The sequence below is a fragment of the Rhineura floridana genome, chromosome 2 (genome assembly GCF_030035675.1).
Source record: "Rhineura floridana isolate rRhiFlo1 chromosome 2, rRhiFlo1.hap2, whole genome shotgun sequence".
Classification (NCBI taxonomy): Eukaryota; Metazoa; Chordata; class Lepidosauria; order Squamata; family Rhineuridae; genus Rhineura; species Rhineura floridana.
This window is the reverse complement of record NC_084481.1, coordinates 77,567,141-77,594,816: the sequence shown is the minus strand read 5'-3', so window position 1 is coordinate 77,594,816 and position 27,676 is coordinate 77,567,141. Positions and strand designations below refer to the sequence as shown.

General features: G+C 41.6%; 1 long non-coding RNA gene across 1 annotated transcript; it reads left to right on the top strand.

The window, feature by feature from the left end:
• The first annotated feature begins 2,007 nt into the window (after positions 1–2,007).
• LOC133378175 (uncharacterized) lies at positions 2,008–27,205 on the top strand. Its single transcript, XR_009760902.1, has 3 exons — positions 2,008–2,419; positions 26,414–26,577; positions 27,193–27,205. It is a non-coding gene; the product is annotated as an uncharacterized LOC133378175 (long non-coding RNA).
• Positions 27,206–27,676: the final 471 nt, after the last annotated feature.

The window sequence follows — 27,676 nt, the reverse complement described above, 5'->3', positions numbered from 1 at the left end:
TGGTGAACTGCCGGGGAACGAAGCTGTAAAGTGGGGCTTGGCAGAAAGCGAGAAGGTAGAAGGAGTGGTGAAGGGCCAGACTTTGCCAGCACCCCCAGTGGCAACCCATGTTTGTTTAAGGTGCCCCACCCGGCGCACGTCTCGGAAACAGCTGCCTGGTTGACCTTCACCTCTAGCCTGGATTCAGACGCTTCTTTAAAAGGAGGGAGAAGGAAACATTGCCTAGGAAGTTGAGCACTTGGTGGCTCCTTAAGAGCCCCAGGAACATCTCAAAATAAACCAACCTTCCTTCCTTTCTGGATAGTTCCTTATCAGATAATTTCTCCAATAAAATAATTTATATGCAGGAAAATTGTTTTCTCCTGTATACAGACACATAAGAAAACAGCATTGGATTTTAAGGGTGGGAGTTGGAGGGGTTTTGTTTTAAATGATGTTGTTGATTTGTTGTACACAATTCCTAGAGAGCCAGTGTGGTGTAGTGGTTAAGGTGTTGGACTACCTGGGAGACCAGGGTTCGAATCCCCACATAGCCGTGAAGCTCACTGGGTGGCCTTGGGCCAGTCACTGCATCTCAGCCTCATGAAAACCCTATTTAGAGGGTCGCCATAAGTCGGAATCGACTTGAAGGCAGTACACACAATACCTGATTGCTTAAGGCTGCAAATCTGCAGAAATTTACATTATCTAATCTAATTTAACCTAATCTAATATTTCTACCTACCTACCTACCGATGTATAGGTGCCAGTGAAAAAACTAGTCACTGCAAAATGATGTTTGTGTGTGTGTGTGTTATTTTTTTCATCTGATAGTGTGTAATGCGCTGAGATGAAAACGCACTTAGGTCGCTCTCTTCCAGACCGAGGTGAAGTGTATCTTGGTGTGCAGAAGGAGATCCGTATTTTTAATTTGCTAGCGACGAGCCATTTCACGAAGCTAACAGATCGTTTTCAAAACGCGAACCTCGATTGGGGCGGGGGTGGAGGGGGAAAATGCAACTTTGTGTAAACTTTCTAAGTAATCACTTAATGGAGGAATACAAGACTACAGAAAAGTGCCTTATATCGAGCCCCATGAATTGTCCATTTACTGAGTCCAGTCGCGCCTTCTCCTACTCGCAAAGTTTTTGTTAGTCTTAAAGAAAGCTTATTTTACCAAATTAATCCACGATCGGCACCTAACAGGATTTTGCCTGGAAAGGAGCTTTTAAATGAGTGTCCAAGCGAAGTATCTGACTCCGTCGAAAAAAGGCTCCATATGAGAGAATGAACGTTTGAGCATTCCACTTTTTATTAGTGCCCCTGAAGGCTTAGGGACGCTTAAAAAAAGTGGAATGCTCAAATATTCATTTGAACATTCTGTGTTGAACTGTTAAACTCAAGCACAAAATTTGAGCAACATACCCCCCACTCCTTGGAATTGTCACGCGGGAGGAGGGAAGCAGTACGTTTGGGCCCTAAATCAAGTGCCTTCAAAAGAGCGGACGTAAACTTGCTAATGAAGCTTTCTCTCGGTTGAGTAAGCCCGAGCGCTCAGACCTGGGTGGAACTCCCAGCCATTCGGCTCTGAGATCCGATGAGGACCAGGTGAGCAAATCTTCCATTTAAAGAGAACGCACGACCCTCCCCCCCCGCACGTTCAAACGACCGTCTGTTATATGCATAATGAAACTTTGGATGGCTGGAAGCGAGGCAGGGCCCGGATTAGAAAAGAGCGACTTGGATCGCTTGCGCAAAAGTGGCTTTCGGAAGATCCCTCTAACGTTAGCTCAGGCTTTGCGGGCAAGGATCATCCTAAAGGAGTGAAGTTTGATAATGGCAAAGGACTTGGGTTTTTTTTTTTTAATGTCGCTTTAAGTGTTACTAGAAAAGCAGCATTGTTCCAATATCTTCAATATCTTCCAATATTTTTATATGCATGTGTGTTTGTGAGTGTGTAGTAAATATACTTTCTATCCGGCCCTTCTAGTCCCAATGCACTACTTAAAATATATTTTCGGTGTTTTTTTCCAAGTTTTTTTTTTTGCTGAGTATTTATTACGTGTTTTGAGTCTCGAGAACATAGGTGGATAACCAGCTTGACTTTCTTGTAACTCCGTGTGCGCGCGTCCTTTTGAATGAACAGCGCGCCAAGGGATCGCGATGACTTGCCGTGGAAAGGCTGCAATCCGAGGCGAGAATAGTCCTATTCGGGTCATCGGGCCTTTCTTCCGAGTCAACAGATGCATGGGGCTGAGTTAGTTTGCGGGAAGCATTTGCCTTTGGCCTTTATTTTGCCTTAATGGATTGGTGTGCTGTTCATATCAGAACCCCATATTGTTACTGGGAAGAAGGAAACTGCCTTGTAGATAGCAGAGGAAAGCTCCAGAGACGTTGATCGAAGATGCTTTAAGGAGCCAGAAGAAAGAAAGATTTTGAGGTAAAAAGAGTTGCAGGTAATCTAGGCCTGTAATGCCACGCTCATGATAGAGAGCAAGCCCTACGGAAGTCTGCAGTCCTTACTTCTGAGTAAACACGCACAAGCTCACATTGAACTTCTTAAAGAAAACACTTTTATTTAATGATGGCAAGAGGAAGGGGAAGGGAACCGCACTTGGACGCGGGTGGAGGAGATCTATCCCGGAAAGTCACAAGGCCTAGCTAGCTCCAAGCTCCAGATGATCGAAAATATCCTCGTTTTCAAGCGAGACACTCCCACTTGCCCCCTTCACGAGAATGTTGTTAGAGAAAACATTGATTACTTGTCTCCCACGATAAACGTAAAGTGAGCCTTAGGAAAGTTAAAGGCGCCCTGGGTGTCTGTATGTGTTGGCCTGCGTGTTTTCTCATTATTATCAATACTCAGCCAGTTTTTTTAAAAAAACAGCTGTGGCATATATTTCAGAAGATGAGATCTCACATTTTTCTTGGAGGTTTTAATTTCTTTAATCGCTCTCTTCAAAATCATTAGCTTATCTATGAAAATGTTTTCATAGCTGTCTGCACATTTTTATTTTAACGGGGAGCACCTTTCCAAAGGCCGAGAGGCCCATCTTGATCGGGAAAGTGGAGTGATTGTATAAACATGGGGTGTGGTTGTGTGATAATCTCAAGCCTGTTAGAAACCATTTCGGGATATAAGGATCTGGGAGTACAAATCCAACACACACACCACACTCACATTCACTCTCTCTCTCTTTCTCTCTCACTTGGTGACACCTCCTAGATGGCCAACTTTCCAAGTTTCTTGAGAGCGGATGGATGGGAGGCGGGGAAATCTCTGTTTTGGAATTAGGGGTAAGGCTGTGCCATTTGGAGATGTGACAGGGGATCAACAACCAATGGGTAATCATTAAGGCAGTTTTGATTTAAAAAGGGGGGGTAAAGCATTTAAAAGGCCAGAGTGTTTTGTGTTGGTAAGTAAAAAATAGCCAGAATAGATACACCTGCAAAGGGGTGGGGTGGAAGAGAGGGGACACTTATCCAGAAAAACTTTGCCTTTTTAGAAATGACATAACCTTTGTTGACAGAGGGATTGTGATTGAGAGTCAATACTTGATAAGAGGACAGTCTACAGCTTGGCTATCACAAAGCAGAAGCTTCTGAGAGGCAAGAAGAGGTGGCTTCCTGGCTTCATAGTGTGAAGTTCACACATGAGATGTCCCCTCTCCTGATGTAGGGGTAGAGGACACTCCTCCCTCCAGTGCTTCTATATACATCATCATACCTGAATGTCACAGAAAATGGCTTCTGATATGTTATATTCAGGGCTGGCACTACTATTAGGCAGAGTAAAGATAAATCACTTCAGGCAGCTGATTTTGGGTCTCAGGGAGATTACAGTTTCATTAATTATTATTGTACTTTCACTGACAGGGTGAAGTTGTTGGGATTTCCTCCCTTCTTGTTTGTCTCTGTGCCAAAATAACTTGACCAGTATTGGGTACTATGCACTTTGACTTGGGTGAGGGATGCCATTTGCTGTTCCGCTTCAGGCAGAAAGCGTGTTGGGCTGACCCTGGATGCATTCCTGGTGTGCCCTACTTGGAAGGACTGTCTGGAAGCAGTTTCCTAGCCACTATACACCTGAGAAATTGAATTCTTGTATGATCTTCACTTGTGAAGATGTGTCATGTGGGTTTTCTCCCTGTGCAGCCAACCCTATTCATGCTTACTTGCAATAGGTATTACTCTCAAGTGGGCAGAGGGCTTCAGCTTTAGAGAGTCAGCTGTTGCAGGCTTGGCCTAGCAGTGGATACACAGTCCACAGAGCAACTCAAATGTGTCAGTGGTCATCACAAAGCAAAACATTTCATGGTGGAGAAATCTTTTCCAGGTGAGAACTGGTGTTTTCTTTGCAAGGGGAGCTAGAGAAACAATAACTTCTGCCACTGGATTAGAGGGTGATATAGATGACTCAGGTTGACTTTGCATAGCCTCATTTCTTCTCTTTTTTCATTTTGGCCAACAGTTCTGTGGTTGTACTTGAGACTGGGAAAGGTTTGTTTTATGAGATTGCTAGTCTTTATCCAAAATCTTATTCAGCCAAAGCCCATAGCTTTTTAAGTTAATACACCTCTACTGAAGTCAAGAGATGATCTAAAAGGGCTAACCTCCATATACTCTAGGTAGGGCCAATCCAAGACATTTTGCCACCTGAGGAGCAGGTGGTGATGGCATCCTTCCTCATTCCTTGTCCAGAAGCTGAATGGATTGGCATCTGAATCTTGCTTCACTTACGGTGAAAGGATCAGTTGCTTGCTTGGGATGGGGTTATACTCCTTCTGAAAGAGTAGGTTCATAGTCTGGGGGTGTTCCTGGATCCATCTTTGTCACTAGAAGCCCAGGTGACCTCAGTGGCTAGGAGCATCTTTTACCAGCTTTGGCTGGTAAGACAGCTGCGGCCATTTCTGGACCTGGGTAGCCTGACCACTATTGTCTGTGCACTGGTAACACCCAGGCTGAATTACTGTAATGGGTTCTATGTGGGGAAGCTCTTGAGGTTGGTCCAGAAGCTGCAGCTGGTGCTCAATGCAGTGGTATAACTGCTCAGTGGGGCAGGGTATCACCAACATGTTACCCACTGCTGAAAGAATTGCACTGGCTGCCTATTAGCTAGCAGGCTAAGTTTTTGTTTTGGTGTACAAAGCCCTGTACAACTTGGGACCAGGTCACCAGAAAGATTGTCTTATCCCTTATATACCCAGTCGATCACTGAGCTCTGCAGGTGAGGGCCTCCTGCTTTTAAAGATATTTTAAGTTTTTTTAAAAAAGATGTTTTTCATGAAGTTTTGTTTTAATATATTTTAAAATCTGTTTTTAAGATATTTTCAAGTGTTTTTAGTATTTTTGTTTGCAGCTCTGGGCTCCCACTGGGAGGAAAGGTCGGATATAACTTTAATTAATAATAATAATAATAATAATAAAGGATAGCATCTTCTATCACACCTGGGGCAGCAGACCAGGTTAGGGGCTCCAGGACAGGCTGTATGGCAACAGAGGGGGAATGGATGGGATGCTCAGGAGGAACAGTCTCTCCCAGCATCTGCTGCCTGAGATGCTTGCCTCCCTCTGCCACATGGTAGAGCTGGTCCCAGCTCTGGGCATAACTGGTTGGAGACTTAATTGAAAGGTTATGATACGTACCCTTACAGTGCAAGCCTAAATGCAGTAGTAAGTTTGGTTAAGAACCAAAATAAGTGTGCAGAGGAGTGCACCCTTAGACTGTAAGCTCATTGATGCAGCGACTGTCCCTTTCTCTGTGAAAGTGCTGTCCTCATTTCCCCCCCTCACCTTGACCTGAGTGGAATGTGGGTTGCATCCATGACTCCAGCTCCTTTTTCAAGCCTATAGAGTTACTCCAGAAACAAAGTGGTTTTGCTCGCCTTTAGGACCAATCCCATTGGCAGTTTGCATCTAGGTCCCTCAGCCTTCACCCACTCCAAAAGGTATTAAGAAGATGGTAGTCATTAGCATTAATTTCAGCTTTTAACTTAAGCCTGTAATTAGCATTCATTGGAGAGAGAATGAACATGTTCTTAGGCACAAAGCTAACAATTCAGTTTATGCAAAGGAAAACTTTGGGCGGAAAGAACGGTCATTGTTAGAATGAGGATTCTGTTGAGCTGAGAAGGAATATGAGTGCTTCAGTATTGTACAGGATGTAAGGGTGCAAACTGTTAAGGTACTGCCATTTATCTGGAGAATGAACATGTCTTTGTTAAGAATGTTACCTTATCTTCCTTGATTCTATCACAAATGCTTTTCCAGCCTTTTCCAGCAGGCACTGGAAGGAACTTTTGAGTGGGAAAGAAATTAAGTGATTCATTAAAAAAAAAGACAACAGGCCTATCCCAAGTGCTTTGTTCTTATTTTGAAGTGGTGACTAAAAATAAAAAGTGTAATGAAAAGTAGAGGGAAGAACTGAAGATGTCACTTAGAGCTTCAGAAAGCCACCTGATGCAAGGTCTCATTTTAATCAATCACAAATGTTTGGCAGTTCTTCATTACAATAAGGTGAAGGAAAAGCCTCCAACAATTTTAGTTCTGTGCTTTCTTGGATCTGATAAGTACCTTGTTAAACATGATTAATGTTAACATAAACCATGTAGCTTGCAAGGTCTTTATTGGCAATGTTTAACTATTGAAAGACACAACTATTCCCCCCTTTCATCACTTCCAAAATAAGGTTGCATTGGAGCAAACAGAGGCTGGGATAAAAGGAGAGGGGAGTCCTTCTGCCTCCACCCACTTTTTTTTGCTGAGCACCAAACCCCTTTTCAAAAGATTTCCTATCATCCCCAACATGCAAGGGCACCTTCACATATAACATTTTTTGTAGGTGTAGTCAAATTTGTGTGTGTATGTGTATGTGTGTGCATCTAAACATGTGTAGAGTAAAAGTGACAAACAGGTGTTTAGAAAAAGAGCTGTGACTGACTGTACTCCCTTATGAGTGTACTCTTGGTGGGACTCTCAGCTGTGTAACCTGGTATGTGAATTGCCCCAAGACTACTGTTGAATACATGGACATTTATGCAGTTTGGGGGGATGGGAAAAGGAAAGGGATAGAGGTCTGTGGACATTCTTATTGAAGCTCAACCCAAAGTCTAAACAAGGTCCAGCTGATCAAACTGGAATGATGCCCAACACCACAAGATCCCAAATGGAGTTCGATCTTTTTTATGGTCCACTGTTATATTAGTTTTTCTTGTTCTTCTCATCTAATACCATGTTCTCACCAAAGCTGAAATCACAGTTACTCTCTTACATTGCCACAAGGACACCACATCTAAATATTTTTGTAGAGTTACAGCATTGTGTATGTCAATGAACACCTGGGGCATATCAGCTCTACAGATTGGTTGAATAGTCATTCTCTCTCTCACCAGGGGACCTTGGTATTATAGTTCTATAATCAAGGGGCAGGGATAGCTAATGTGGTGCCCTCCAAATGTTGCTGTATTACAACTCCCATCAGCTCTCGCCAGCATGGTCAGTGTTCAGGGGTGAAGACCATTGTCCAACAACTGGAGGCACTATGTTGGCTTACCTATAGGCTTGGGAATCTCTGTGTGACCTGTTCGTAAATGTTGCTGATATGCTATCGGTCCAGGTTTGAGGTTTTTGTGTTAATTCACAAAGCCCTAAACAACTTGGGCCTGAAGTACCTTAAGGGCTACCTGATTCCATATGCTGCCCCTCAATCACTGAGATCTCCTAACCCTCCCTGTGGAACTCCTTGCCAACAGAAGCTCTGTAGAAGTTATCCTTATTTTCATGTGGTCATCTTTTAAAAATTCTATTGTTCAGACAGGCCTTTTGAAAGTGATTTGTTTTTACAAGCCAGTTTTTATTGATGTTTTTGATCATTTTTATTAATGTTATTGTTATTCAACTCCATGAACCCTCTAAGAATTAGAATTTTAAGTTGTACACTGCCTTGTTATATTTTCTATGAAAATGCAGATTGTAAATGTTTAAACTTAATACATGAAGTACTTTGAGGACAAAATCACTCATATCCATTGTGACTTGGACACCACAATGATAGTACCTGGATCACATGATACTTCTAGGGCACTGCATAGTCATTTTCACATGGATGTGTTTCAGTTGCTGTGGGCTGAGGATGTGGGCATGGTGCTCCGAGGAGTATGGTCTACCATTGCTTACCTGTACATGTTATGGCTAATAACATCAGATAGGAGTGTGATGACTGGTTGTTTCCAGGGGAATACAAATGCTTCATTAAGAGAGAATGTGGGTCTGTCTGCCTTGAAGGAAGCAACCATAAAGCCACTCCCAAAGAAGCCCGGCTTGGAACAAGAGGATAAGCTACCAGCCAGGAGCTAATATCCTTTTCCTCAACAAGCTGCTTGAGTGGGTGGTGGCTGAGCAACTCCAGACACTCCTAAATGACACAGATTATCTGGATCAATTTCATTCTGGCTTTAGATCCAGGTTTGCCATTAAAACTGTCCTTAGGGATGTCTTATGCCAAGAGAAGGACCGGGTGGTATATGTGTGTGGCCATACTCATTCTTTCAGACATCTCAGCAGTCTTTGATACCATCAAGCATCCTCCTAGATCCATTTACTAGGCTGGGAGTTAATGGTAGCATGCTTGGGTGGTTTCACTCCTATTTGGCAGCCAGTTCCAGAAAGTGTTGTTGGGAAATTATTGTTCTGCACTGTGGAATCTCTTCTATGGAATTCTCCAGTGCTCTATTCCACCTCCTCCATGCTGTTCTTCATCTCCATGATCCCTCCAAGTGAGTTCATCACTTAGATTTGTTGTAAGATGTCAACAGTATATGGATGACAACTGGCTCTATATCCAGACAAGATGGAATTGCTGTTGGTAGATGGCCTGTTTGACCTAAACGGGTTATAGTGAATTATGTTTGCCTGGAAACGTATTCCAGCTGTGTAGAATGTCAAGATGCTCTTATGTGTGGAATATCCAGTATTTTCTGGATAGCTTAGTCCTATTTAATGCTTTGGATGCTTAAATTGCATTGGTGACACAAATAACTTTTCACTAACCTAGGTTGGTATGGCAAGAGCAATCCTGCCTGAAGGTACCTTAGTCAGGGTTATCCATGCCCTAGTAACATCTAGCTTTCAGTAGTGCAGTGTGTTGTCCATGGGGCTGTATGTGAGGATCTCTTGGCAAGTGCAATTGGTTCAAAATGCAGAACACACTCTGCTAGTTTTGAAACAGCTTCACTGGGTTTCCAAGTATTTGTGGACCCAATTAAAAATGCAGGTTTTAACCTATAAACACTATGGGGTATTCTCATGTTACATTCAACAAGTGTACAGTCTGTATACCTGTGTACACAAACAGTTCAGCTGTACAAATCAACACATGTACACTCACACAAAACCCCAGGAACCCAGGAAGCTGTTTATATTGAATCAGACCATTGGTCCAACTAGCTCAGCACGGACTGGCAAAAGATTACTAAAGTTTCAGATGGGAGTCTTTCCCAGCCCTACCTGGAGATGCCAGGGATTCAACCTGGGATCTTCTGCATGCAAAGCAGGTGCTCTAGCACTGAGCTATGACCCCTACACCCATTGGTACATGTGTAGAGATAGCTTCTTCCTGTGCTTAGTGTATTGTGCAAACAAACCTTATATGAACTGAAGTCAGGGTTGAAATCGAGGACAACTTGATCTCATATGATGACTGTGTTCTAAGATGATCCGGAGAAGCCCATCTGAGCACTGAGTACCAGTTGAGTCAGGCAGGTGGGGACTGGAGAATTCTTTGTTTTCTATAGGTATCACTTCATCTGTGGAATGTCCTCACCAGATCTATATGCCTGGCTCCCATGGTCATCAGTTTTAAGCATCAAGTAAAAATATTCTTATTTGCATAGGCATTCATATTGCTTTATTATTTTTACTGTTTGCTTGCTATTTTAGGATTTAGAAATGTAAGAGCCTATTTGATGAAGTATTTGCTGTTTTAGTTGCTGCTTTTAGTTTAGTTTAAAAATATTACTGGGTTGTATTTGACAAAGTTGTACTCAGAGTAGATGCACTGAAATTAGTGAACCTAAGTTAGTCATGTCTATTAACTTCAATGAGTCTACTCTGAGTATGACTAGCACTGAATACCACCCATTGGATTTGTTTTGGGTTATGCTCATTTTATGCTGTAGGAAATACAATAGATAACAGAGAATTCTCCATACTCTTGCTGGGCAAATATTTGTGAGATTCTTTGTAAGAAGCCATGACAGATGATACATGCTTGTAGGGTAGACAAATATACAACCATTAGTACTTAATAGGACACAATTGGGCTGTTGTCCAGCTGGCAAGTATTTATGGTTAATACCACCAACTTAATAGCCAAAATGGTTATGTCCCCAATCCAAAGAAGCACACCCCTACTAAAGTCCCTTTGAAAGGGTCTGAAATTAGTCACAATTTACTTGTCTTACTGATTTGAGTGGGACTTAAGCATGACTGATATTCTCTGGATTTGGCCCAGTTTATCAATATTTATATTTCTTTTCTCCATAACAATTCATTAACTATAGGTGGCTCCCAATATGTTAGCTAATGTTAAAAGTGCTGTTCAGCTAAAAAGCTACGAAGTAGATGAGTCCACATCCATCTGTGCAAACACCCATTTTGTGAATACTGCAGCTGTTGACAATAGGTTAGATCTACGCTAAGTTAGTTGCACATGGTGCAACTTTTATTTAGTGGGATTTCAGTTTTTTATTATGACTAGTTTTTCACGTTGATTTCAATGTGACCCAAGTGCAACTAGCTTAGTCTAAATCGACCCGGTGCGTGTGGTTTTCTTATTTCTGAAGCAGATTTGCTATCATATCCCCCCCTTTAGCTTTACCTCTTTAGTCTCCTTTTAATATCACTCCCCTAGATTTCTATTTTTTAATCTATTTTAATGGTTTGTGTGTTTGTTTATGATTTTATGGTGAAGCACCCTGAGTGCCCTATTTTAGGGCAGAAGGGCAGGATAGAAATATTTTAAATAAATTCAATAAAAAATCACAGGCTGCAATCACAATTGCCTTTATTCTTACTTCCTTGTAATGACATTGGAGTCAATGGCTTGAAGTGTGCAAGCTGCAGAATTGTCATTCTATAAAAGATCTGTCCCTGTTTGGGTATCCTTTATCCAGAGCCAGACCAAGACATTTTGCTGCCTGAAGTGAGGGACAAGATGGCCCCTTCTTCCTGTTCCATGTACACAATATTATTTATTGATTAGATTTATATCACGCCCTTCCTCCCGGTAGCAGAATGGGCTGGCGGTTGAATCCAACACTGGGGATGGGGTGGGATGGTCCACCTTGGCAGCAGGTCAGATTAGGGGATCCAGCATGGGCTGCACAGCAACAGAGGGGAATAGATAGGGTGCTCAGGAGGAATAGTCAGATGCGGTTGCTGCTGCCCCCCAGCGTCTCCTGCCTGAGGCACTTCCCTCACACTGCCTAATTCAGGGATAGTCAATGTGGCGCCCAGGGGCACATATTGTAGCCAACTGAAAAAGCTGGTGTGTGAGTGAGGTGCCCAGGACAGCTTTTCTTTTGTTGCAAATGTGCCTGTGAGCCCAAAAAAGGTGCAGTTTCTGCTTTAGCCAAAGCAGGGGCATTTCTCTGCTCTGAAGCTTTCAGCAACCTCCTGGATAAGCAGCATAAAGTAAGTTCTGGGGAGAGCTGAACAGCGTATCTCAGTCTAACTTACTTTCTGGGAAGGAAGAATTTATATTGCTTATGCTCATAACACCACAGAAACGACAGTAAGAAAATTATAAGTGGAACTGATAGTGGAATCCATGGACGCTTTTCAGTGGATGTATAAACTCCATGCCATGGAGTAGTAGTGCTAATAACCATATATACTAAAACAATCTCAATTCTTAAGCATGCTAGTCCTCAGTGTAGCCCAAATGGCACTTTCCACACATAAGAGGAAGGCATCAGCAGCATTGGGTAAATAAATAAATAAATAAATAAATAAATAAATAAATAAATAAATAAATAAATAAATAAATAAAAATAAAAACAAAAACAATCTATTTCTCTTATACATAATACCTTACTGATCAAATCCCTGAGCTAGATTGCAAAGCAGATTGCAAAGTAGTATTTATTGTGTAACAATAGATGTATATGCTAGATAATGCCTTACAGCTGTAGTATATTTTGGCTTGCAGGTATGGTCTGAAGGCACATGAGCCTGTCAGCTAGCTGATGTTAAGCAGGCCAGGGTCTGGCCAATGCCTGGCACAGAGGCTGTTTGAGAACCACATGTATGCCAGAGATGGAAAGATCTGTCTATTTCGGTTCTCTGTTTCTCATTTTTCCAATCTTAAATTCAGTTCTCCACATTTCTGCAGCAATTTGTGAATTTCTTTTTTAAAAATCCTCATGAAAATTCTCCAGCATATTAGTGCAAATTTCTCCTATTTTTGTAGGCAGTTTTGACTAATGCACACATTTTTGCAAGCCATTTATTGTCATATAATGCATTTTTGTACATTATTTTCACTCGTATATTCATTTTTATGCACACTTTCCTCTAACAAATGCATTTTTTAAAACATTGGTTGACGAACTGCATGGCAAAATTTAAATAAGTGCAAATTTTGCAAGATGTCTGTGTTTTGGTTCTCATATTGTTTCAGAAAGTGCAAATTTGATATATTTAGCTTGAAATGTGAACTGAATCAAATTTCTCACCCATCCCCGGTGTATGCCATCTTGGGTTCCATGATGGAAGAAAGGTGAGATACAACTAAGGAAATTAATCAGTAGTGTTTTTAGTGCTGATGAGAAAACAATGGTTGAATTAAAACAACAACAACCCTGCACATGAGTAGAAGACACCTCTGTTCACAGGAGTGTGTGCCACTGGTCTCTGCTATCTGACCGTTTGCTTAAAAGAAAAGAAAAGAAGACCTGGCTGTAGAGAGTAGGGGGAAACTTCACAGTGGCTTTTTGGAGGCTTTAGATGGGTCTGGAGTAGGAATTGAAAATGAAAGTGCTTTCGGCTTGTGCAGCAGGATCTTTGGATCCAACTTGATGGGTCACTACATTCTTTTGCACCAGTGATATCCTGTTGACAGTATTAGATGGAAGTGTAAATAAAGGAAAATATGTTAGTTAAAATCAGAGTGACAGCCCAGAGCACAAGAGCAGTTGGTATAGCCCAGAGTATCAGTACATAGCTATGTGGCTTTGTATAAGAATTACCCTTTTATGGGGTTCTACTTCAGTTGTGGCTCTTCTGGAGTGAAGTTCAGGACACAACTTTCCTTGTGATACAAATTTAGATAAACACTCTTCAGAAGATGTAAAACCAAAATATCTCTTACTGATTATGCGTCCCACACATTGTGACAATGAAAATTGCAGCTAAATTAGAAATCATATTTTTCCTGTCTAATTTTTGGATAATAGTATTCCTGTTTCATTCTATGAGTGTATACCAGGCTGTGGGTTGAATTCAGCTAAGAAATAGACCTGTTGAAATTAATATTGAATGTAGCACTAAACAGATTGTTCTTTCTGAGCAAGGATTTCTTCTTGTGTAACAGAATAATTTCCCACTCTCCTCCCCCTGTGCTCCCCCGTAATATGTTCTGGGTTTTTTCCCAACCCCCTCCCTAGAGCATATTTGGGGGTAATGCAGGATCCACATGGCGAGGGCAGGAGAGAGGGGAAATCTTGTTGCACTAACCCTTGCACTAACACATTTTTAGTTGAATACTGCCCGATGGACCTACTCTCAGTAGGAGTAAAATTGGATACGACTCCATGGCTGTGGGCATGTCACACCCAGTTTGTGAAACAGTTATCCTAGACTTTTGCTAATGTATTAGAACTGGGCATTTGAAGAATACAATATATCAAACTTACATTGGAATCCATGAGAGCTAGAACCTTAAAAATAGAGGCAGAAAGTTTCTGGAATCTAAGAAGGAATGATAGACCATATAAGAGAACATTGGGGCTTTGGCTCTCTAGCAGCATTCAGCAAATATGTAATATGTGAACAATAGGTGCACAAATACCCATATAACAACAGAACTGCAGGCGTGTTAAAATCCATGAAAGCTTATGCCATAATAGAAACTGTTCGTGTTTAAGATGTCACAAGATTGTTTGTTGATTTTACTGCAGCAGCTACCCCTGAAGTGGTCTACTGACTCTTGTATATGGGTGTTTAAGAAAGCCTATCTATCATCCACATGTTATGGTATTTTTCTTGTGGGAAACACTGGTGTATTTAGTTTTACTTGCAGCAAACATGGTTGCTGTTTAAATACAAAATGGCCATTTCACACATAACACAGCAAGAGACCCAGCAAATTGTATACTTGGCAGGGAGTTGCAGCCAGGTTCTCAAATAAGTGTTTTCAAATACTGATTTGTTACATTTACTCTTTGTACTTTCAGGTGTGTAATTTCCAAAGGTTATGTGCCCATCTAAAAAACCCTCACAATTAGTGAAGGGGTTCTTGATGTGCTAAGGATCACAGTATGAGATCCTAAGCCTTAATGAATTCACAACATTTTGCAATGACAAATGTCTGAATGAGATCTGTAATCTCAGAAACACTGCATCAGTCATAACAGGGCATGTCAAGATCCCGCTACTGTATAACAGCCATTCATTCTTTGGACAGCAGGACCAGCTTATGAATGAAAGGAAATTCTCATATCTGTACCTGTCTTACATTACTGTGAGACTTGCCCTCTTCTGATCATCTCTGTATCAAAGTCCTAAGTCTAACTGATTTTAATTATACAAAGGAAAATAAAAGGGGTTAGCTCCTATTCCATTACAGCAATCAAACAATTAATGCTGCAATCCTATTCACCTGCACCTTTGGGTCTCCAGATGTGCTGAACTACAGCTCCCATCAGCCCTAGCCAGCATGGCCAATGGTCAGGAATGATGGGAATTATAGTCCAGCAACATCTGGAGACCCAAAGGTTGGGAAAGGCTGCTATAGACACAACCTGGGAGTACCATTGAACTCAATGGGGCTTATGTTATTTCTGAGCAGACAAGTATAGGATTATGCTGTAAAGCTGTCATTTTCAGCTCATATACAGCAGATGAATATTTCTTCACATATCATATGAACCAATTTGAGGCTTTAGATGAGCACAACGGACTCTGTACTATGGTCCACCACTGGCAAATATTAGATTTGTAGCTGGTTACTAAAAGGACAGGACCTTTTTCGCTGTAGTTCTAGCATTGTGGAAGTTCTGCCACATATCCATGTTTACCATTTTTAGGCAGGTGTTGAAAACATTTTGATTTTGCAAGGTTTTTTTTAAAAAGGTGAGATAAAATTGATTAATATACGTAAGTTCATATTTAGTTATCAGCTTTGCACCTATCAGTTTGACTGTCATGGTGCTTCTTGAAGAATCCAAGGAGTTATAGCTTGAGAGGTTACTGAGGATTATATAACAGAACACAATTCCCAAGGTTGTGCTGTGATAGAATATGGATTGTGACTTTAAATGTTTGTTAATGGAATTCTTGATTTTTTTTTTAAACCTTGGTAAAATGGCTGGTGGCCACTATGTCAGAAAGCTCAACTGTGAACTCAGATTGCTGGTATCTTTTGAGAATTCCTACTGTGGAAGATACCAGGATCTACTAATAATGAGAGCAAATTTTGATTGATGGTTCCAAATAAATGCTTAAATGCCTACAAAGGATTGATGAAACAGGGTGATTACTTTTACCTGGATTTCTATCCTCTTATCAGCAAGGTTCTTGGAAGTTTACAATTTGTTGAAACAAAAGTGCAAAATCCACTCCATGGGCTCAATCCATTGGGAAGTTCTATTTAGGTGTAAGTCAAGTTGAACCCACAAGAGCTTATTTTTGAACACATATGCATAGGATTGTACTGTGACTCTTCAAAGCAGGTGTGGGGAATGTTTGGCCCTACAGATGTTGCTGAACTACAACTCCCATCATCCCTGGCCATTGGCCATGCTTGCTGGGGCAGATGGGAGTTGTAGTTCAGCAACATTAGGAGGCTCAAAGGTTTCCCATTCCTGCTGTAAACCATCCTACAACACAGGGCAGTTGTGAGGATAAGAATTTGTGAAATCAAAAATTGCTGTAGAAATTATTATTATAATTTTATTTATTTATTATTTGATTTATATCCTGCCCTTCCTCCCAGCAGGAGCCCAGTGATAGCAGTGATAATATTAATATGTTACACTCGGGGCTCTGCTCCTGCTTGCTTCACTTGCCAACCCTGCCTACCGTCACCAAGTCCCCTTCCCCAAAACCTCGTCCCCCAGGTCACCAAAGCTCCCCTCCCCCATGGTTCACTGAAACTCTCCCCTGTTCCCGTCAGGTGTTGCCAGAACTCCCCTCCCCCTTCTCCCCCCCACTGCCATCCTAGAAGCCACCAGAACTCCCCTCACCCTTCTCCCCCCCCCACACCACCACGCCAGGAGTCGAAGCTGATGAGGCCTCACTGCTGTTGTGGGCCTCACCGCTGCTGCAGCCCTGCTACCTCAGCTCAGGGCCTTGCTTGCTGCTACTGCTCGGGCCTTGTCTGCCACCACTGCAGGCCTGCCACGCAGGGCTTTATTCACGGCCTCTGCAGTCACGTCACTGCTCCGGGCCTCACCCACTGCCACTCCGGGCCTCGCCCACCACCTCACCTGTAAGCATCATGCTACCCATGAATGCCTACAAAAATAAAACAAAGATATAAAATATTATATGTAAATATAAAAGAAGTTTAGATGGCTTCACCTAACTCAACACATTGCAAGGAAGAACACTGCATTGCAACAACAAACAATGCTTTGTTGTTCATAAAAGTGAACAATGCTTTGTTGTCCATCAAAGTTCATAGCACTTAACATCAGTTCTCTGCCCTAACAGGCTTACAATAAAAAATAAATAGTGGAGGAGATACTAGATAGGGTTGAGAGGGGAAAGGGAAGACAGAAGTTGTCAGAGTTCAGCCCTGCCTAGCCTCCAAACCTGGGGTCTTCTCAGAGAAGCAGCAGAAAGACACCCCTGTAGGACTCCCCAGGAGAACTCTGCACCACCAGTGATTCTGAGGAGCCATAGGATCTAGACATCCCTGCTCCCCAAGACCAGAAGTCTCCATAGCAGTTGCCTTTGTTCCTGGCTGGATTTTGGAACCCTCTCATGACTCCCAGGGCCAAAGGAGCAGCAGAGATGATGAGTCAAGTAGGAGCTTCAGGGCTGCTGGCAAAATGACAAGTTAGCTGCCTGTGAGGCTATTTAGGAGGCCAGAGAAGTGCATGTAAGCACCTGCCTGGATCAGAACTTGTCTAACAATCAGGAAGGGTTAGAGTCTCCAGCTCTGAATATAAGCTTTCAGTCTGAACTGATTCACTGCTGAAACAATAGCCCTGAGCTCTGGTGCAAAGCCTTCTTGAACATGGGAAACGGGCCTGTGTCTATCACAAAGAAGCTTAGTGTCACCACACAGAACCATTGGACAGCTCCTGGGGTCCTAGCAGAACCCACCACTGATTCCTGCTCTGAATGGCTGGATCTGGGGTCATTTTAATTTCCCATAATGCCTCCCCAATGTAGTGTTGCTCAAAGGCATTATGGGAAACTGAAACCTCATTGGGGGGTCTGGGAGCCACAGTCTTTATTTCCTACAGTGCCCTAGAATGATACTATGTCTGGGGATTGTATTAATTAATTAATTGAATTTAAATCTCACCCTTCCTCCCGAAGGAGTCAATTATTTATTATTATTTATTACATTTGTATACCGCCCCATAGCTGAAGCTCTCTGGGCGGTTTACAACAATTAAAACATTAAAAACAAATATACACATTTGAAAACACTTTCTTAAAAAAACAATTTAAAAACATATGCTAAAATGCCTGGGAGAAGAGGAAAGTGTTGACCTGGCGCCGAAAAGATAACAGTGTTGGTGCCAGGTGTACCTCATCAGAGGGATCATTCCATAATTTGGGGGCCACCACTGAGAAAGCCCACTCCCTTGTTGCCATCCTCCGAGCTTCTCTTGGAGTAGGCACCCGGAGGAGAGCCTTTGATGTTGAGCGTAATGTAAGGGTGGGTTCATGTTGGGAGAGGCATTCCATCAGGTATTGTGGTTCCAAGCCGTGTAAGGCTTTATAGATTAAAACCAGCACTTTGAATCGAGCTCGGAAACATACAGGCAGCCAATGCAAGCGGGCCAGAATCGGTTTTATATGTTCGAACCGTCTGGTCCCTGTTACCAATCTGGCCACTGCATTTTGCACAAGCTGCAGTTTCCGAACCGTCTTCAAAGGCAGCCCCACGTAGAGTGCATTGCAGTAATCTAATTTGGAGGTTACCAGAGCATGGAGAACTGAAGCCAGGTTATCCCTGTCCAGATAGGGGCGTAGCTGGGCCATCAACCGAAGTTGGTAGAAGGCACTCCGTACCATCGAGGCTACCTGAGCCTCAAGTGACAGAGATGGTTCTAGGAGAATTAAAGTGGCAGCACCCAGGCCCCCTGGAGATAACCTAGCACTGATTGCTATCTCCAGCTAAGACAAGTCGGGGGTCATAAATGGCTATTTTTCAATCTATTTTTCAACAGATATATTGAAATTCTGTAGTGAGCAGGGTCATTTGTAAGGCTGGAAGTTCATTTGCTCCAGTTTATAGATGGCCCAATTCAGCCATAATGAAGCCCTTTGAAGTCCCATGACATCCACTGGAGCTGAGCATAAGTTTATACTCGCTAGCCATTGAAATTGTCAAAACTCAAAAGCGCTTAGATGTGGCTGGAGCATCCCCAGAGTTTTCTGCAAATATTTTATACACAGAAAGCACTGATCCAAGCTATAGTACATTACAAAGTCCTTCGATGTATATAATAACCTCTTCTTCAGGCAACACATTTATTGCTATATGCATGTTGGTGTCCTGAAATAAACTGTAATTATAAAACCCTTAGCAGTCTGGAGACCTAGTGAATGCTTATCCTAAACAGACCAATCTAGACATTTGTTTTACATTACTACTGTTACATGATAGGCATCTTAGAACTATGTCAGCCAATGCCAATAAATTCAGTGTTGGATTTGCTGCAAATATTTCCGCAAAAATCAAAGGAATATATGGCGTTGCTTCTGTAACTAGAAACCTTTGCTCTTCATGCTCAAGCAACTGAAATCAAGAGAATCTTTGAATGACAATTGTAAAAGGGCCTGTTCAGACCTGGCACCACTTACTCGGGTGAGTCATCTTATTGACATCAATGAGCTGAATCACTAATTGGGGATGGCACACCTCACTCAAATTTTTATCTTCACTTTAGGCTGTTATGAAGAGATGATTCCACAGTAGTTCTTCATATCAGGCCCACAGTTACCTAGCTAGAAGGATGGCTTTAAGTTCTTCATCCTTTTTCACAAGCCAGTCCTGTGAACGCCACACATGTCTTCCTGGAGTAAACTTAGCTTTTGCACTGCATTTCATCTGGCTGAAGAGTTTTGGTTTTTTTGCTTGAACCCAAACACAAAAGCCTTCTGATCTTGCCTTTACTAAATTTAATGATATTTTCTCCACTAACCCTGAAAACCTGTGGCCCTCCAGATGCTGTTGGAATCCAACACCCGTCAGTTCCACCCAGCATGGCCAATAGTCAAGAATTATGGACGATGTCATCTAGCAGTATCTGGAGGGCTATAGCTTTTTTGCCCCTGATCTAAAGGACACAGAATTGTGACCTTGCTATACAGGATCATGATGTTTACAGCAGCCTGGTGTGCATGCAAATGTTTTCTGTTGTTTCTTGGTTGCAGCAATACATTCCTGCATGCAATAATATATATTCAGATACAACAATATTTCAGAATATTTCACTTGCTCTGTGTAATGTCTATTTTGTACTTTGGAAATCTTTCTGATAATATTCTTTCTTTGTCCTGGGAAAGTTCACCACTTGTGTGTGTGTGTGTGTAAAAACATTTTTACTAAAAACATTTTTGTTTCAGCATGCTTATCTGGACACATAAATTTGACATGTATTTTAATAGGTAATATTCTTTTACAATGCATATTTTTAAAATCTGCTCATTTTATTTACATTTAATTTTATGTTACCTTGTTTTTAATATCTGATTTTATCAGTTATTTTAACGGATATTTTATGTAAACCACTTAGAGGTTTTGATGATTAAGCAATATATAAATGCTGTTAAATAAATGAACATAAACATAGATTAACACACAATAGGGAAGTGTGTGCATATTCAAGGAAGGATGAAAAGAAAAATAGTCGTGTGTATTATCCCTATTAGAACATAGATATAAATTTCCCAAAGAGAGTTCTAAATTGTTGATCATTTAGTAGTATGAGGGCGGCTGCACTGACCTCAAGATACAGTATGTGTGGCAGCAATGCAGCATGTTCACAAAGAGTTGTTCAGCTTTCTGAGTATTCACAATGGAGCAGAATTGTACCAGGTATGGTCTCTTAGTGCACCTGGGGCAATCTGAAGATGGTTATAAATAACTGAGATGTTGTTAGTCATTAAAGATGGTCTGAATTGCAATTGTGCATCTGAGTGCTGATAGCACTGTGTTTCTCCTCTGTTAAGAGTAGAAACCAAGGCAGAATAACTAGGACTGATTAACAACAGCAGTGATTGCCTCAAGGACACCTGTCCAACAGGAGTCTTTTCCAGGAATGTTTGATTTTATATTTTAATGACCAAGTAATCAGAGTGGGTTTATGGTTTCATGTTTCACTAAACGTCTGACATGCAGTGAATGTTGACTTCTATCATTTTGAACATTGACAGTCCTAGATGAATGTTGTGATTATGCAGAGGTCGACAAATGCAGAGCTGCTAACAGTCAGCTAAGTGAGACTGGCAGCATTCACACGTACATGTTCTAAAAGTGGGGGAAGAAAGAGATACAGTGGCTAGTAAAATGTGTGGTTTTTGGGTTGGGTGGGCATAAGCAGAGGAAAAAGGACTTGCATTTTGGGTCCCTTCAGGGTTGCAGTTTTTATATGAGCACCCTGTACATAGAGATGCTTTACCTCCCTGCGGTAGCCTTGTTGGCAAAGCCAGGACATTCAGTGACTGGGGTGTTATGGGTTTTTTAAATACCACATTTTGGGTCAAAGGCCTGGAAATCTGTGCACAGTCTATTAATACAAAGAAAGATTTAAAAAGTACAATAAATATGATGTCAGTTAAAACAATATAAAATAGCAAACATTTGGGGTGGGAGATAGCATTTTGCCCTCATGGCAGCTCCCTAGGTGGAGCAGAGCTGCTATGCTAAGTTTCCTGGCAGGGGGTTGCTGTTGCTTACTGGGAGGAAGAGGGGGCAGGAAGGTCAGTGTGGTGCAAATGCATTCACAGGGCCAATCTGCTACTCCTGCTGGTGCATTTGTACTGTGCTAACCTCCCTGCCATTTTGTCCCATGCCCTCCCGCTCCCAGGAAGCAATAGTGACCCACCAGCTTGGAAGCTAATGTAGTTTTGCCCCACTTGGGGAGCTGCTTTTGGAGTGAATGCCAACCATTCACTTGCATGAGAGAAAGTAAAGAGGTGCACACGGGGGTGACACTGGGGCCGGATATCAACTTGCTCTCTCTCCCAGTGACCTCGGTCACTGAGGATCAAACCTGTCCCCTGCATAGCCTCATCCTGGGTTTTGCGCACTTTTAAGTATGATGGAATGTTGGGAGATTTGAGCAGAAGAATGCTGGAAATAGACTTTTCCAGGAACTTGCAAACTTTATCTGGGATTGTCAGCATTGACATACGAAAGTTAACCACTGAATTTTAAACATTCACAGTGCATATTTCATATAGGGTCAAACTGATGGGAGTTAAAATGAAAGCAACCCTGACTTAAATGTCTGTGACTGCAGTGTTCTTTGTATATCCACCCCTAGTCCTACTCCATAACAATTAGATTGATTGATTGCAATATTTGCAATCCTCTTTTCTATCCCAAGACATGCTCAAGGTGGTGTCCAGAATGAAAGATGGAAGGATAAAATCAGAATACACTAGTTAAAAAAAAAATCTCAACAATAGAATAATCAGCAAAGGAAAATAGTGCCATAAAACACACCAGCAAACAGCAGATCTAACAACAGTGTGATGGCTCTCACTAAAGCAGGATGGGGAGGGGATTAGTGCCCCTCCAGATGTTGCTGGAATACAGCTCCCATAATCATTGAATATTGCCCATGCTGGCTGGGGCTGATGGGAGTTGGAGTCCAACAACTTCTGGAGGGCCACAGGTCCTGCATTTAAGTAATCCGCTCTGGAAGAAAGCAATCTTAAGAGCTCACCTGAATGTAGATAAAGCAGGATGTTCTTTGAGATGATATTATATTGGGTAGGTGTCCCAACCAAAAATGTTCTCTCTCATCACCACCAACATGCCTCAGTTGGCAGGAGAACAAGAAAAAGTGTCTGAAATCAAACTCAGATCATGAGCAGGTTCTAGGGATGGTGGAGAAATTCAATTCAGTTTGCACTTAAAGCCAAATATATCAAATTTACATGTTCTGAAACAATATGTGAATCCTTTGAAATCTGCAGTTTTTTAAAATTTTGCAATGCAGTTCTTCAATCACTGTTTAAAAATGCATGGGTTAGGGGAAAGTATGCATGAAAATAAATATATTAGTGAAAATAACATTAAAATGCTTTATACTAGAACTTGCTTGCAAAAATGTGTACATCAGTCAAAATGGCATACAAAAGTGTGTTTATTAGGAGAAAACTACACTGAAAAACTGGAGAATTTTCATGAGGATTTTTTAAAATAAAGATATTGCAAATTGCTGCAGGATATTTCTGCAAAAGACTGAAAAAATGAAAAACCGAGAGAATCAAAATTGACGGATCTTTCCATCCCTAGCAGGTTCCTTTGGGAGCTGGAGGCTCCTGAGATATCCTAATCTGAAGCTTTTTACGGCTATAAAGTCGATGTCTTGAATAGAGTCTAGAAATTAGTTGGATGCCAATGAAAGTGATACAGAATTGACACACTTTCAGGGGGAACTGGCCGCACGCCTAGCTGGTAGCTCCTTTGAAGAATATTGTATCTTGCTTGATGGCTAAAGATGCAAGCCAATGTTAAACAGAAAAGAAGATTGCCTGGTCAGCCATAGGAATGGCTTTAGCAGAAACTTCAAATGTGTGCAGCTGTATATGCACATCCCTTCATGCACATAACTTCTAGTTGGTATAGTTGCTAATATCTGTAAAATGTACTTGGTTAATGCTGCAGCTGCAAGTGAATGTCTAATCTGATTCTCTTGAATGTCAGCATAAACATGTTGCTGAGAGCCATTACTGTTGCAAACATTGCGAAGAGTGGTGGACCATGTCTGTGTTGTAGGTTACCTTGCTTCTGTCTAATGCTACCATGGTCTGCAGCATATTTTGTGCCCCTTCCTTTGACTTTTTCCAGTGCTTTCACTTTAGAAGTGAACCCTGTGTGCACATGTTTTGGGTTATTCTGGGACAAAAAGGGCTGTTCACAAAGACATGTGGAGATAGTTAGGTAAGACACAAAAATTGCCTGTTGAGTATTTGGAAAGGGAAAGACAGCTTTGGTTAATTTAGAGCACTTATCGTGTTCACAGAGAGATATAACTAAATAAAAAATTAACACGGCACTCCCACGTGCACATATTTACTTAATACTTACTTACTTGAACTCAGCTGGACCTTCTTCTGCGTAAATATGCATAGCACGGAGCATATTTTGCATGTGGTTTTTGCCACATCACCCCTAAAAACTGACAGAAGTAATTGACAACAAAAAGAAAAAAAATCCCAGCAACTTGATGCACAGGCTACAGCCTTTGAAACCTCAAAGAGTATTGGCTGTAAGACCCCTGGCTGCAGTTGACTGAAATAAGCCCATTGGCTCAGCAACTGAGGTGCTACAGAATACTCATAATCTGCCAGAACACAAGGTGCAGGAATGGATGGGCTTTGTTTTGCTGGCGGGAAGGAGTTTGGCAGAAGAGAGAATAGAACACACTGTTGAGATACTGTTCAACTGTTAGGCTTACCCATATGTAGAGGGACAATATGTAGTTTTTCTATATGGAATCATTTATGCTCATCCTCATCCTCAACATGCTCCTTTCAGTCTACATTGATTGTAGATCCCACCATCCAGAGGGCTGTTACTTGATATGTGTTTAAAAACCCTCCCTTTGATTAGATTATGTTTGAAAGCCCGACCTTTGCAATCTTGGTCCACGCCCACCCACAGCATCGTTGGACTGGTGTGAATACCCCATCCCCATTGCTGGGACCCTCTACATCTGTTTTCAAATGGACACAATGCAGGGTAACACAGAATCAAACTGCAGTGAGCCTTTGTTTTGGGAATGAAATAAATTTGTCAAGAAGGGATTTTCAAGGGCAAAAAATATGCAATAGGTCTATACTGTGTGTAGACTATGAAGAAAAAACAAATAGTCTCCACTGATTCTAGAATAAAATGTAATATGTGTGCTGCCTTAGACTGAGTGCCTGTAGTGTGGTTGAGTAGGGTGCATGTGGTGGGGAGGGTTTAAGAAAAGATAAAGGGAGAATTGACATAGATGTGGGGGTACCTTTCTCAGACCGAGGGTAGTATTCTCTTCTGGACAGCTTTGAGAGCCACATGCCAGAGATGGGTGAAGCCAGGTGCAAAAGCAAGCAGAACAACCAATGTGAATGTCACCGTTGTACAGTAGGCTAGTTTCTGCACATACATACCTGTCTCTACCCCCCCTCCAGCTACGCAACAGACATTATCGGTAGTCCGTGACACATTGCTGACTTGCAAACACACTTGGGGTTTGAAGCTGGGCCACTGAGAGGGTGTGGCTTGGGGAGGGGTAGTGTGGCCAGTGAGAGTGCTAAGAGCCAGAGGGAGGGGCCAGAAGGGCTGCACTGAGGCCTGATGTTCTCCACGCCTGATGTGCTCCACCCCTGACATAGAGAATGTATATACACACACAAAACATTCCTAAATTGACACAGGCCTTCACTTGTATATTCCTATTTATCGAAGCTCCCTCCAAACAAAACAAAAGAAAGACAAGCTTAAAAGACTCACTCATGTTGGGACCATTCACCTAAAATGTTAATTGGGACATATTTCGATACATTCACTTAATACCAGGTTGCTGCGATAATTTCTTGCAACTGTTGCCGCAGCCGCCTGTGTTAAAAGAAGGCATTTCTTTTTGAAACTGACTATAAAACCTGTCAACGTTTGCAAGCCTGTTGGAGGACAATTGTGTGTGTGTGTGTGGCAATTCAAAGCAGTCTGTTTGATGTTTGGCTCAGAGAATGTGCTACCTTGGGATGTATCCAACTTCTTCATAGCGTTCAGATGTTTTTCACTGTAGATTGTATAAATGCAAGCATTTGGCAACAGCCATGTATTGATAGGATGCTGGTGTATAAATCAGCTACTCTCCTTCCTCGGGTGAAGGGAAGAATATGGTGGTGTTATGAATGGAAGGTGTTTTAAGGGATGTCTGTGAAAGCTGAGCACAGTCCTCCTCCTTGGCATAGGAAAATGTAACCAAAAGGCCCACCTGCCAACATGAGTCGTGGCTTGCTTTTTAAATAAGGTTACTGGAGTTGGTGAAAAAGCTGTGCAGTTAAAGAAAGAAAAGGAATTAAGATTACTGTGCTTTCCTGCACATTATATCTACAAGAGTAACAAGCAATACGGATCACTTTAGATGAGGCACTAATTCTCAAGCTGATGGGCCTTTATGCTCCCCCCTTTTTATAAAAGCTCTTTATCTAGGCTGGTTAAGTGCTGCTGCTTAGTGCTCAGCTGCTTAGCACACTGTCTGCTGCATTATGTTGCATGGGTAGTAAAAGAGCACCTTGTGGCAGAATGAAAACGATTTAAGTTTCTTTTCATGTACCACATAGAAGGCCTATGTGCTTCACTTTTGGGGGATTATGATTTGTATTATGAAATGCTTATCAAGTTTTGTCCTCCTCCTCTCCATTCTCCAAGATTAGTTTAGCTTTAATTAAGTAAAGCTTTCTCAGGAGAAACCTCCCTGACTATTCTTCATACCCAGAGGCAACCATACTTGTTGTTTTTAATTATTTTTCACTGTTACCCAAACTGCTTTGGGTACTCCTGCCCAATTAAATCAAAGTCACAGGATCTTCAAACACAATATGTTTAATATTTAATTTTAATTAAATTAATTAAATTGTTTATTTAATTTTATGTCGCATTATTGTGCACCAAGTAATGCAAAATTTATAATCGGGAGAATTTTGAGGAGGGGTAAGTGAGGGCGGGGTGGGGGAGCAGGAGAGGAAGCTTTCAAACAAGCTAATCACAGCAGTCAAAAAGAGCCTTCTGTATCATTCCCAGGGAATAAGCAACCAAACAGAAGAAGATAAGAAAAACCAGAAGTTGTTTGGACAAAAATAGGTGAATGCTGAGCCCTGCGAGTGGTTTGTCTTACTTGAGCTATCTTGCCACCCCCCCACTTGCATCTGTTACAATAGCACAATGGCACTTCCTGAATTAAACAGGTAATCAAGTCACCATTTAGTAAAAATACAATTTAAGCTTTATCTCCACCTTTCAGAGGACTCAGGATGACAAATGTATTGCCATCATTACAGGTTAACACTGGAGCTTCATATTCAGCAGTGCTGCCTACGACGACTATTACGACTACTAGTAGTTACCACTACTATTTGTCTCTTTTCACAGATCCTGTTTCTCTACTTAACAGCAGGGAGCTCAAGTTAGCATTTGAGTTTGCACTGGGTGTATAATTCCAGCCCATTTTTTTACCTTTTTACTCTGGCCTTTGACACCTGACATGTATATTTTCAGGACCCATCCTATTTTTTGTGATGTGATCTTGGGTTGTTTTTAACTGTTTTTAATGATATATTTTAAAACTGTTGTGAGCCGCCCTTTGGGTGAAGGGCAAGCAATAAATCATCATCAATTAATTTTCTTATCAGGTCCACTTTGTTAATGTACCCAGTAAGAGAATAAAATAAACACACAAAAAAGCCATCACTTTAAGTCAAAATGATTAGTTCCCTTTGTGATTGCCTGTGAAAGGAATATATATATATATTTATATTTGTGAGCAGGGACTTTAATAAGCATGTTTTCATCCTTCTTTTCAGTCATAAAGTTTCCTGAAGTTTGGTTTCATGCCTGGATCATGATCTACAATATGGTATGATGATATGAACATAACATATCATAACATAAATTACTGCTCACTCCAATATCTCTAGGGGTATATGGATCTATATCTGTAATATGAAAGGGGATTTCATATAGCATTAATCTATGTTATTGCAGGAAGCAATTCAAACTTACTGTAAATATGTCAGTGTGCTGTGTGATATTTTTTCATAATTTGGACAGAGGAGGTTCTTCATATTCATTTGTAAGAGAAGGAGATAACATATATGCATACTTGCACTGAGGCACTTTCTGTGTGCGGGCATACACACACATCAGCATAGTCCTACAAACACAAAGGCTTTGGTAGTGATTCTGCAGGACTAACAGAGATGCCTCTCTCTGGATTTAACAGGCATTTGGTGGGAATCTTTCCCATGAAGTTGGGCACAACTCCTCTCTCTTGCAGCCTGCAATGTT